Genomic DNA, 12,649 nt, shown 5'->3' with positions numbered 1-12,649 from the left:
TACTCCTTTTGCCAGATACAAAATATACATCTCAGATGTGCGCCCCCAGGGACCCACCTCCTCCAGCCACACACTTGCCTTCAATTACCACTCAGTTAAACCCCAACGGGATTAATTCACTGATTGGGTGAAGACTCCCATAACCCCATCATTTCTCCTCTGAGCCTTCTTGCCTTGTTTCACACGTGAGCTTTTGTGGGACATCTTACATCCAAACCGTAACAGTCCTACTAAGACAAAGACACCAAGTCACAGTGGCCCTGAATCCAGCTGGCCCAGCCGTTGAGCTCAGGAAGGTCTCAGGCTCAGTGACCGAGGGCAGCCTGGCAGGGCAGAGCCTCGGGTGGGTGCCAGCCTGTGGAGTCAGTGGCACTGACTTCTGCCCAACTCCGAGGTTGGTGCAGCTTTGGGTGAGCTCTTCTGGGCGACTGCGTTGACAAGGGATGAGGCTGGTGAAGTCACCACGGGTGGTTCTTCAGCTTCGTTTGGTCTGGGAATCTTCATCTTCCTTAGCCAACTACGAAACTGGGTCTGTTTACAAGTAACATTGGATGGATCTCAATGACCCATCAGTGCTTCCCGTTTTAGGCAAGAGGACTACATAAGGCAGGAAGTAGTCTCTGTCTCTGACCTCATTTCCTAACAATGAGTGTCGGTAACAACCACATCTGCGGAACGATTCTCTCTGGTTTACTGAGTGTCATCTGTGTTTTTATCTATAAGACAGACACCTGAAGGTCAAATCACAGAGTGTGGTAAGAACCTATAATGTGCTGTCATACAAGACAAGAAGCTCCTCTTAATGACAGTGACTGGTTACATTCAGGGGGTACTCAGGGGCACTGAGCACCATGTTCAGTGCTCAGGGCATGGCAGTGTGCACTTGGACACATCTTGTCTGGACTGGCGTAGACACCTGTGCATCATCTTTATGATGTAGTTAAGGAACCTGAGCAATGAAGTAAGAAATTTCCCACAGCTGGTAAACGGCCATCACCCAAACACTGACTTCCATAAGGAATCACTATCTCACATTCCCAAACCTCAGGAAATCCTAACCCTTAATACACTCAGGAGCAGTCTGGGCCAGTTTACCTATGTTATTTCCTTTTGGCATTTTATCTATGCATATAAAAATAAGCTACTTCTGAAAGCCACCCCGGAGGAGTTGCACGCATGGTACACATTGAGCTGCATGCCTAGTAACAGCAGAACATGGAAGCGGCCAGCAGCCTGCTTGGCACACCATGGGCCTGGGTCTCCTTCAGGACCCAGAGCAGATTCAGGGCTCCCAGGAAGAACTGTTCTTCCTCCACTGCTGCATTCAGTTGAAGCTGAGTGTGTAACCCATGTCACATGGTGAGGAAGGACACCAGTGTTTATCTATGGGGCTCAGCCCCATAGATAAGGGACTCAAGAGTAGGGCTTCTTCTTTCTCTTTCCTTGTGGTTGTCAGAAGTCCAATCAAGCTGCCATCAACTCCTCCCATTGCCAGGAGCTTAAAGGAACTTGTGGGGCTTAAAAAAAAGAAAGCTAGGTCACCCAACAGGTAGAGCATGACAGGTGAGAGGCTACACCCGCCTGCGAGGTCCTGTATTCAGAGCCTGACTTCTGCTCTCCTGGGCTGAGACTGTGGATTTTCTTCTGTCAGCTTTATATTTTTGGGGAGGGGTAGAAAGCTGTTAATGCAGTATAGAGCCAGTTCTGTAGAGAGGAGCCTAACCCAGGATTCTCTGTCCTCATCCCCCGAGGCTGGGATGCCTGGGACCAGCATTCAAGATGCAGCTAGACCTGACCCAGCTGACCCAGGGAGGACCTTGCCATAGCTAGTGACCTGGAAAATGTTGCCAAGCAAACCCAGCAGCTGTAAGACAGCAGAACACTCGAAATTGGCCCAGAAAAAGACTAGAGGATAGAAACCACAAAACTAACATGGATACCCTCGATGGTGGGAAGATGCAGGATTTCTCCTTCCTTCTATTCTTCATTTGAACGCTATTTATTGAGTGGCTACTATGGTTGAGGCATAAAAAGTTCTCAATAAGCATTTTGTTTTATGTGTGCAAATACACGGATACACTTAACACAAACCTAGATGGTATAAGTCTGTCACCAGGTGTGGCCTCCTGATGCCACCAAGTGCTACAGTAAACGAGAGATGCATGAAGCTGCTGCTGGTGTCCTGTGGCACAGTTTATGGTAAGTTTTTGTTTTAATGAATTGAAGGACTATATTCTAAAAGATCAGTAAAAAGCATAGTGTAGTGGATGCATAACCCAGGAACACAGTTGTTTATCATCATGAACAAACATTCACACGTGTAATGAAATGTACCACGCTCAGGACTGGTGGCACAGTAGGCTTGTACGAGGATGCATACCACAGCGTGTGACTGGCGGCTTGCTTTCTGGATTTCTGGGGGCTATGAGGTCATTGAGCACCTCTGAGCTCCATGAGAATTTTAGGCCACTGGTGTATGCACAGTCGCTGTTGACAGCAGCGCATGCCTGTGTGCATGCCCCATCCCTCTATAGGGGGCAGGCTGGGGGCTGCAGCAGGAGGGCCTGCAGAAAGTCTGGGTGTACACAGGAGACTTCTTGTGGATGGAAAGCAGTCCTGGCCTGAGTGCATTGGAGGGACCTAGGATTTCAAGAGGCAGTGAGGGGTAGTGGATACTGGTGGATGGTAAGAGCTGGCAGCAGGACATGCTCCCACCTGGGTGGAGTGTAGGGTGGACACAGGATCATAGACCCCCACTGCCTGGGCAGGCCAAGTGTCATCTGCAGAACTAACAAAGATGGCTTGTTTTAACAATGGAAAGAGACACTGTCCCACGGCCTCTCTCTCTCTCTCTCTCTCTCTCTCTCTCTCTCTCTCTCTATATATATATATATATATATATATATATATATATATATATATATATATATAAATTTATAAACTTATTTTCTCAAAGTATACAATCATCACCACGATCTAATTCTAAAACATTTTTATCATTCTCCAAAGCAACTCCATGCTCATTAGCAGTTCTCTTCTCTACCCAACTCCTCACAAGGAATAGTTTATTTTCTGTCTCTATGGTCTTGTCCATTTTAGATTTTTAAAAATAAATGTGATCACACAGTGTATAGCTCTTTGTGTCTGGCTTCTTTTGCTTAGACAATGTTCGCAAGCTTCAGCCATGTTGGGGCATATATCAGAACTTCTTTCCTTTTATGGCTGAATAATATTCCACTGTATGGATATACCACATTTTGTTGGTGTCCTCATTGGACATTGGGTTATCGCCATCTTTTTACTATTATGAGCAAAGCTGTTAAGAACATTGGTTTATAGGCACCTGGAGCACGGGAGCATCCGCTGGAGTCACTGAAGTTCAGATGTTTTCTTTGAGGTCTTCCTAGGGCTTGCCTCGGGCTCAGCCCTCAAGCACCCACAGAGGTTTTCTCTGCAGGCTCTGGGTGGATCCATTTCTGGGCTCCCTCTTGGTAGCTTTTTGACCTCAGAACAGGGGCTCCCTCCTCATTTCATGTAGTAACAAGACCCAGCCTGACACCTGTCGGCACCCAGCTGGATGTCATTTCACATGAGGCTCCTCGTTCTCACGGGCATACAGTCCTATCTTGACAGGGACAGAATTTCCACTGCCACAGTCAGAAGGCGAAAAACTCAAAACCCTGGGCCTTCTAAACCACCGTCAATGACCAAAAAGTCACCTAAACTCTTAAAGGTTTGTTGTTTAAAACCGCTGCGTATGATGTGTATTCCCTGTCATCTCGATTTATTTCTGGTTTTTGGTTTGTCCTAGTGTCCCATTTGGTTGGATGTCCCCTTAGTGTGGATCCTCCCTTTGCTGGTTTTCACTTTTTTTTTCCACCCCATCCTCATGGAGTATTTTGTTGAGAATGCTCTGTAGTTTAGGCTTCCTAATTGTGAATTCTTTTAATGTTTGTTTATCATAAAAGGTTTTAATTTCATCTTCAAATATAAAACTTAATTTTGCTGGATATAAAATTCTTGGTTGGCATCTGATTTATTTCAGAGCGTGAAATATATTATTCCAGGACCTCCCAGCTTTGAGGGTCTGGGTTGAGAAATCAGTTGAGATCTAAATTGGTTTCCCCCTATATGTAATTTAATTTTTTTCTTTCACACCTTTAAGATTTTATCTTTATTCTCTGTTAGTCATTCTCATTATAACATGTCTGATTGTGGATCTGCTGTAATTTTGTATATTGGGGTCCTGTAAGCCTCTTATATTTGATTTTTCATTACATTCTTTAAGTTTGAGAAATTTTCTGCTATGATATTATTGAAAAGATTGTGCATTCCTTTATTCCTTTAGTTTATATCTCTGCTCCTTCATATTCTGAAAACTGTTAAATTTGGTCTTTTCACGTTATCCCATAATTCCTGAATGTTTTGTTCATGGTTTCTTACCATCTTATCTGCATGCTCAACTCTACTTTCAGGATTATGTATTTTGTCTTTATTGTCTGAGGTTCTGTCTTCCAAGTGGTCTAGTCTGTTGGTGATGCTTCCTATTGAATTTATAATTTGGTTTACTTATTCTTTCATTTCGAGGATTTCTCATTTTTTTTCACAATCTCTAACTGTATTGAAGTGATCTTTCACTTCCTGTATTTTTTATTTCACTCCTTCTACTATCTTTTACTTCACATCAATTTAACTATATATAATCTAAACTCCTTCTTGGAGATTTATTCTACTGTGTTATCAGTGGCTTCTGCTGTTGAAGAAGCATCTTGGTTTGTTTGGGGCATTTTATTCCCTTGTTTTTTCATGTTGTTAATGTGTTTTTCTATCTAAAAGTATGGATCTAAGGCAGGACACTACAGTGTCCCTGAAGGTTTCCAGCTCTTCACCTTTACTGGTGAGATCAGTATCAACAGCACCCAGTGTACACAATATATAGCCTTAAACCTAATAGTTCCCACTAAGGCATCTACTGCTTTCTACATTAAACCAAAATGATGAGTTCAATAACTATCTATAGTACAAACAGAATATTTGTTAAAATGGTTTACAATTTCAAATGGTGGATGAGAGAACAGAAGTAGTGTAGTATGCAATATTCATGAGGAAGAGAGAAGCTAAAAGTAAAAATTCACAGGAAGAGGAGCTGACAGAGATGGGCTGTTGATTGGAGAAAAGTAAACAAGAGAGAGGAAGAATATGAACACAGAGAAAAAATTAAAGACATAAGAACACAATAAGAATGCAAAATACATTCATATATCATTGTCCTCCACACACTGATGCATTAAAAACATTCTGTTCCAAATATGGTAGAGAGATTAGTAAATCAAAAAATAAAATAAAATAAGCCTTGCTGGAAAGTCGAACTGTCTCTGTCAGTGTTCAACAGATTCTCAGCCCTGTCTCTGCCATCTCTCGGGATCACCAAACCCAGATCAGCCCTCGCAAACCCAGTCTCCATCTCATTGATCTGGGCTCCAATATCTCAGGCTTAGCCATGCTGCAGTCCCAAGATCTCAGTGCTGCTCCCACTTGCAGACAGGGATAGACTTCTGCAAAGGGGCAACCTGAGATGCAGCAGCAAGATAAGGGCCACCAGCACTCTCAGCAGAAAGACTCCAGGCTTCTCCAAACCCACAGGCACCCCGACACTGGACCTGCAGGTCCCAGGTGGAATCCCCAGACAGAGGCTCTTGTAGTGGTCAACCTGCTGATATACGGGCCCAGGCCCTGGGTGCAGCCACATGCAGCCAAACCTGGAGTCTGCCTGCAGCAGTCCCCCAGGAAGTGGTAGCAGCGGTGATGGTGGCACCAGGCAGCGGGTCAGCAGCAGCGGGTAGTGAAACAGTGTCAGTGGTGGCTGCAACTGGCTGTGGGGACAACGTCACCAGGCGATCTCTGGGGGCAGCAGTGGTGTTGACATCAGTTGTGTGGGAGGCAGCAGTGACTTTGGTGGCAGCAGCACCCAGAAAGAAGACCTCGAGGTGACCTCAGGATGGCAGCGGCGTCAGAGGCAGCAGCAATGGCGGTAGTGGTGCAGGCAGGTATTGACTGGACAGGAGACCCCGTGTGTCAGTGGCAGCAACCACAGAGGTAGCATCAGAGGTAGCCAAGGCCGTGCCCGGTGAAAAGACCTCCAATAATAACCCTGAATGTTAACGGCCTAAATACGTCAATCAAGAGACACAGACCAGCAGATTGGGTTAAAAAGCAAGACCCAACAATATGCTGTCTTCAAGAGACTCACCTCATGGGCAAGGACATCCACAGGCTGAAGGTGAAAGAATGGGAAAATCTTATCACTCTTCTGGATTGCATAAACAAGCAGGGGTTTCCATTCTCATCTCAGATAATGTAGATTTCCAGCCAAAGTTAATCAGAAGAGACAAAGAAGGACATTTCATACTTCTCAATGGAAGTACATATAAGCATGACATAACAATTATAAATATTTATGCCCCAAACAATGGAGAATCTATGAACATCAAACAAACTCTTCTCAATTTCAAGAGTCAAATAGACCACAAAACAATAATACTGGGTGACTTTAACACACCTCTCTCACTACTAGACAGATTTTCCAAACAAAAACTAAATAACGAAACTACAGAACTAAATAATTTAGACTTAACAGACATATATAGAATATTTCATCCATCAATGAGAAAATATACTTTCTTCTAAGAAGCACATGGCTCCTTCTTTAAAATGGACCATATATTATGCCACAAAGCAACTCAGTAAATTAAAAAAAAACAGAGTTAATACCCTGCATTCTATCAGACCACAATGGAATGCAATTAGAAATCAATGATAAAATAAAAAATAGAAGTTACTGTAACAAATGGAGACTAAATAATACACAATTGAATGATGAATGGATAGTAGAACAAATCAGGATGAAATAAAAAATTCTTAGAGATAAATGAGAACACTGATACAACATGTCAAAATCTCTGAGACACTATGAAGGCAGTGCTAAGAGGAAAGTTTATCGAATTGAGCACAGTGACTAAAAGAATATAAAGTCAGCAAATAAATGACCTAACACTACATCTCAAAACCTTAGAAAAAGAAGAACAAATCAACACCAACAGCAGTAGAAGGCAGGAAATAATTAAAACCAGAGCTAAAATCAATGAAATTGAAACAATTTTAAAAATTGACAAAACAAAAAGTTGGTTCTTTGAAAAAATAAATAAAATAGGTAAACCTCTGGCCATGCTAATGAAAGGAAAGAAAACTCAAATTACTAAAATACAGGATGAAGAAGGAAATATCATATCAGACATGTCTGAAATACAGAAGATATTTAGAAACTATTTTAAAAATTCATATTTCAACAAAATAGAAAATATCAAAGACGTCAACAAATTTCTGGAGACATGTGACCTACCCAAACTGAATGAGGAGGTCATACATGATTTAAACAGATCAATTTCAAGTAATGAAATAGAAAACACCACCAAAAGCCCAGGACCAGATGGATTCTCAACTGTGTTCTATAAGACTTTCAAAGAAGAATTAACACCAATACTCCTCAAAGTATTCCATGAAATAGAAAAGGAGGGAACCTTCCAAACTCATTCTATGAGGCTAATATCACCCTGATTCCAAAACCAGACAAAGACACATCAAGGAAAGAAAACTTCAGACCAATATCCCTGATGAACATAGATGCAAAAATTCTCAATAAAATTCTGGCAAATCACATACAAAACCATTAAAAATATAGTACACCATGATCAGTTGGGTTCATCCTAAAGATACAGGGTTGGTTCAACATACAGAAATCAATAAATGTAATTCATCATATTAATAGACTTAAAACCAAGAATCATATGATCATCTCAATAAATGCAGAAAAAGCATTTGACAAATGTTCAAAACACCAGACAAAAATAGGGGTAGTAGGAACATACCTCAACATTGTAAAAGCTATCTATGCTAAACCCAAGGCCAGAATCATTCTAAATGGAGAAAAATTGAAAGTATTCCCTCTGAAAACTGGAACAAGACAAGGATATCTTCTTTCACCACTTCTATTCAACATCATCCTTGAAACTCTAGCCAGAGCAATTAGACAAAAGAAAGAAATTAAAGGGATACAAATAGGTAAAGAAGAACTCAAACTATCACTATTTGTGGATGACATGATTCTATATCTAGAAGATCTAAAAAAAATTCCACCAGAAAACTTCTGGAATACAATAACTAAAAAATGAATTCAGCAAAGTTGCAGGATATAAAATCAACACCCATAAATCAAACGCATTCCTATACATCAATGATGAATCCACTGAAAGAGAAATTAGGAAAAACTACCCCATTCACAGTAGCCTCAAAAAATAAAATAAGATACCTGGGAATCAATCTAACAAAAGAGGTGAATGACCTCTACAATGAAAACTACAGAACGCTAATAAAAGAAATTGAAGAAAACCTCAGAAGATCTCCCATGCTCCTGGATAGGCAGATAGTATTCTCAAAATGGCCATACTACCAAGCATTATGCAGATTTAATGCAATTCCTATTCAAATCCCAATGACATTCTTCATAGAAATAGAAAAAGCAATCAAAAAATTTATTTGGAAACATAAGAGACCTAGAATAGCTATGCAATCCTTAGCAAGAAAAGTAAAGCAGGAGGCATCACAATACTAGACTTTAAACTATACTACAGAACTATAGTAACAAAAAAAGGCATTTTATTGGCACCAAAATAGACTTGTAGACCAATGATACAGAATAGAGGACACAGAGGCAAAACCACATAAATATGATTATCTCATACTAGACAAGGGTGCCAAAAAACATTCAATAGAGAAAAGATAGTCTATTCAACAAATGGTGCTGGCAAACATGGAAATCCATATTTAGCAAAAATTAAATTAAACCTCTATCTCTCATCCTGCACAAAATTCAACTCAAAGGGGACCAAAGACTCAGGCACTAGAACAGAGATCTTGTGCCTAATAGAAGAAAAAAGTCTTCACCATGTTGGCCTAGGATCTGACTTCCTTAACAAGACTCCTAAAGCTCAAGAATCAATGAATGGGATGGATTCAAATTTAAAAGCTTCTTCTCAGCAAAGGAGAGAGCCTACAGATTGGGAGAAAATCTTTACCACATGCACCTCTGATAAAGCATTAATCTCTAGAGTATATAAAGAACTCGAAAAACTTAACACCCAAACAACAAATAACCCAATCAATAAGTGGGCTAAGGAACTAAATAGACACTTCACAGAAGAAGAATTACAATTGATCAACAAACATATGAAAACTGTCCACCATCTCTAGCAATTAGAGAAATGCAAATCAAACTACACTAAGATTTCATCTCACTCCTATCAGAGTGGCAATCATCAAGAATATAGTCAACAATAAATGTTGGTGAGGTACACTCATACGTTGCTAGTGGAACTGCAAATTGGCACAACCACTCTGGAAAGCAGTATGGACATTCCTCAAAAAACTTGGAATGGAACCACTATTTGACCCAGCTATCCCACTCCTCAGTTTATACCCAAAGGACTTAAAATCAGCATACTACAGTAATGTAGGCATGTCAATGTTTATAGCAGCTAAATTCACAATAGCTAAACTATGGAGCCAACCTAGGTGTCCCTCAATAAATGAATGGATAAAGAAAATGTGGTATATATATTTAATGGAATATTTCTCAGCTTCAAAAAAGAATGAAATTATGGCATTTGCCAGTAAATGAATGAAGCTGGAGAATATCATGTTCACTAAAACAGCCGATCCTGAAAAACCAAAGGCCGAAAGTTTTCTCTAATATGTGGATGCTAATTCACAATAAGGCAAGGTGGGGGGCACTAGAGAAGAACGTCATTACCATAGATTAGGAAGAGGGAAGTGAAGGGAGGGGCGGGGAGGGGATAGGAAAGACAGTAGAATGAAACAGACATTATCATTGTATGTATATATGTGACTGCATGACCAATATAATTCTGCAACATGTGCACTCAGAAAACTGAGAATTACATCCCATCTATGTATGATATATCAAAGTGCATAAATGCATTCTACTGTCATATATAACTAATTAAAACAAAAAATATTTTTAAAAAACACTGCATAATATTCAAAACTGTACCTTTGTTCTTTTAAGTATGTTTTAAAAATGTGTCTTTCTGATCTGTGACCTGGAGTCTAAGACAAAGACATCTTAGCCCAGATCCTCAGGCTACTTCCTAAACCCCTCTTCTTTCTCCTAGCTTTTCTTTTAACTTGCTCCCAAACCACTAACATCTTCCCCTATTACCTCCTGGTAACTATAAACCTCCCTTTCAAAAACCCCAAATCACAGCTTCTCTTCTTAAAACTCTCATCCCAGATGCAGCCCCAGGGTTTTCTCCAACCTCCAACCTTCTTTTCAAAACTCTATAAACTCACTTCCAGCAAATTTCCTCCCACATGTCACTTCCCTGAGCTAAGTCTCCTCCTGGGAACCATGCGTGCCCTGTCATTCCCACTGGGCGGGGACTGCTGCAGGGGCAGGCAGGGAAGACAGCAGTGAACTGGCAAGCGTGTGGAGGCAGGTGGGGAGGACAGAACTCTGAGGACTGCAACTGCAGGCGCCTGGATAAGCCACGGGCTACTGACAGCTACCTTTACGTGCCCGGAAGTTGATTTTCTTATCCGGACTGTACAAAGTCCCTGGCTCACAGGTGGTGCTCAGGAAAAATATCTGTGGACTTGATAAAGTGGACTGAAGAGTGACCTCGAAGCTCTTCTTAGCTCTAAGTAAAACTCTGAATCTATAAGATCAAGATGTAGAGGACTGGAGAACTTTGTAAATTTAAATTATGCAAAAAACTGCTTCCATTTTTGTTCTTCATTTTGTTCAGATTAAATATATGTGTATATATATATATATATACACATGTCAAAAAGGAAAAAAAATGGAATTTTACTGAGAAAAGATATAAGACAGTTATCCCCCGCCCTCTTTTGGACTCTACACGCCTTGATTACATTCTGCTAATGAAAATTACTGTAGGGCTGGGGTTCGGATTCAGTGGTGGAGCACTTGCCTGGCATGTGTGAGGCACTGGGTTCGATCCTCAGCACCACATATAAGTAAATGACATAAAAGTCTTGTGTCCATCTACAATTAAAAAATATTTTAAAAATTGAGTGTTTTTTTGATTTTTTTAGAAAATAACTGCAGATCCATGGAAATAACTAAAGACAGTGAGATTAGGAACAAGAGCTGGGAACACAGGGTATCCAACCAGGGTTGTTCTCAACTGCTCAGAGGCAGTAATGAATGTGAAATGCGTCATCAATACTGTTGATTGATTAAGAGCATGAATCATCTGATAGAACTAACGGCTAAGCTCATCTATCAGGACCAAAGGTAAATGGCCATGCTGGTTTCAATGAACAAGTAACATCGTCTAAAAATTCTTTCAAAAGTTTTAAGACAAAATGGGATATGGATCAATATATAAAAAATAAAACTATATTTGTTTATTTATTTACTTTTGTGGTACAAGGATTGAATCCAGGGATCCTCTATCACTGAGATACATGCCCAGCTTTTTATATTTTTTATTTTGAGACAGAGTCTCACTAAGTTGCTCACACTGTCCTTGAACTTGTGATCCTCCTGCCTCAGCCTCCTGAGTTGATGGAATTATAGGCATGTACCACTGTATCTGTCCTCTACAGAGTTTAGAAGAAAACAGAAGATAAAATCTTCATGACTTTGGGCTAGACAAGGAGTTCTTAAATAAAACACCAAAAGCATGATCCACAAAATAATACTTGATATATTTGTCTTTAAGAACATTAAAATTTTGCTTTGAAAATGATGCTCTTAAAAACAAGTTATAGACTTGGATACATCTTTCAGAAATCATACATCTAAAAAGAACTTATACCCAGAAAATAAATGTAAATCACCTGTAAAATTTAGCAAAAGAAAACAACCTAATAAAATGAAGCAAAACATTTGAACAGATACCATATGTATCATATTATTATATATATCATATATAATAGCAAAGTAGTTCATGAAAAATGCTCATGTGTGCATTAGTCATTGGGGAATGAAATTCCAACCACAATTAAATATTACCACACACTCATTAGAATGACGAGAAACAAAAGCAACACTGAAGTTTTCAAGGGCTGACTGTGGTGGGGAGCAACTGGACTCCATTCTTTTTTGGTAGGAATGCAAAATGCTATAGCCACTCTGGAAAATCTGGCAGTTTATTTCGCAATTAAATCCACACATATCATGTGACTCAGTGATCCCTCTCTTAGGTATTTATTCCAGAGAAATAAAAATTCAAATTTACATAAAAACCTGTACCCAAATATTTATAGTTATTCATAATAGCCAACAACTGGACTCTACCTACCAACATGCCCTTTTCTGGGTGGATGGATAAACAAACCATGGCCCTTAAAAATGGAATAGTACTCACATATATCAAGAAGGGACTACTGACCCTTACAGCAACACTAATGGTCTTCCAATGCTTTCCGCTAAACGAAAGAAGTCAGACTCAAAGGCTTTGTCACCTAGAATTCAGTTTAAGTGGCATTCTGGAAAAGCCCCAGGATGGAATTGCAAGTGGCTGGACGAGGGTGGCGGGTTTGACTC

General features: G+C 40.2%; 1 long non-coding RNA gene across 5 annotated transcripts in view; it reads right to left on the bottom strand.

Moving 5' to 3' along the window:
* Positions 1-12,649, bottom strand: part of LOC143408650 (uncharacterized) — a 40,090-nt gene that overhangs the window by 15,998 nt on the left and 11,443 nt on the right. Inside the window, exon 1 of one of the 5 annotated variants that reach the window (XR_013092511.2) lies at positions 6,251-10,884. The exons of the other annotated variants lie outside the window; for them this stretch is intronic. This is a non-coding gene — a long non-coding RNA (uncharacterized LOC143408650). Of the gene's footprint in view, positions 1-6,250; positions 10,885-12,649 lie in introns of those variants that run through there. 5 annotated transcript variants of the gene reach the window in all.

The sequence above is a fragment of the Callospermophilus lateralis genome, chromosome 10 (assembly GCF_048772815.1).
Source record: "Callospermophilus lateralis isolate mCalLat2 chromosome 10, mCalLat2.hap1, whole genome shotgun sequence".
In the NCBI taxonomy this organism is placed as follows: domain Eukaryota; kingdom Metazoa; phylum Chordata; class Mammalia; order Rodentia; family Sciuridae; genus Callospermophilus; species Callospermophilus lateralis.
This window is presented reverse-complemented; position numbering and strand designations above follow the sequence as displayed.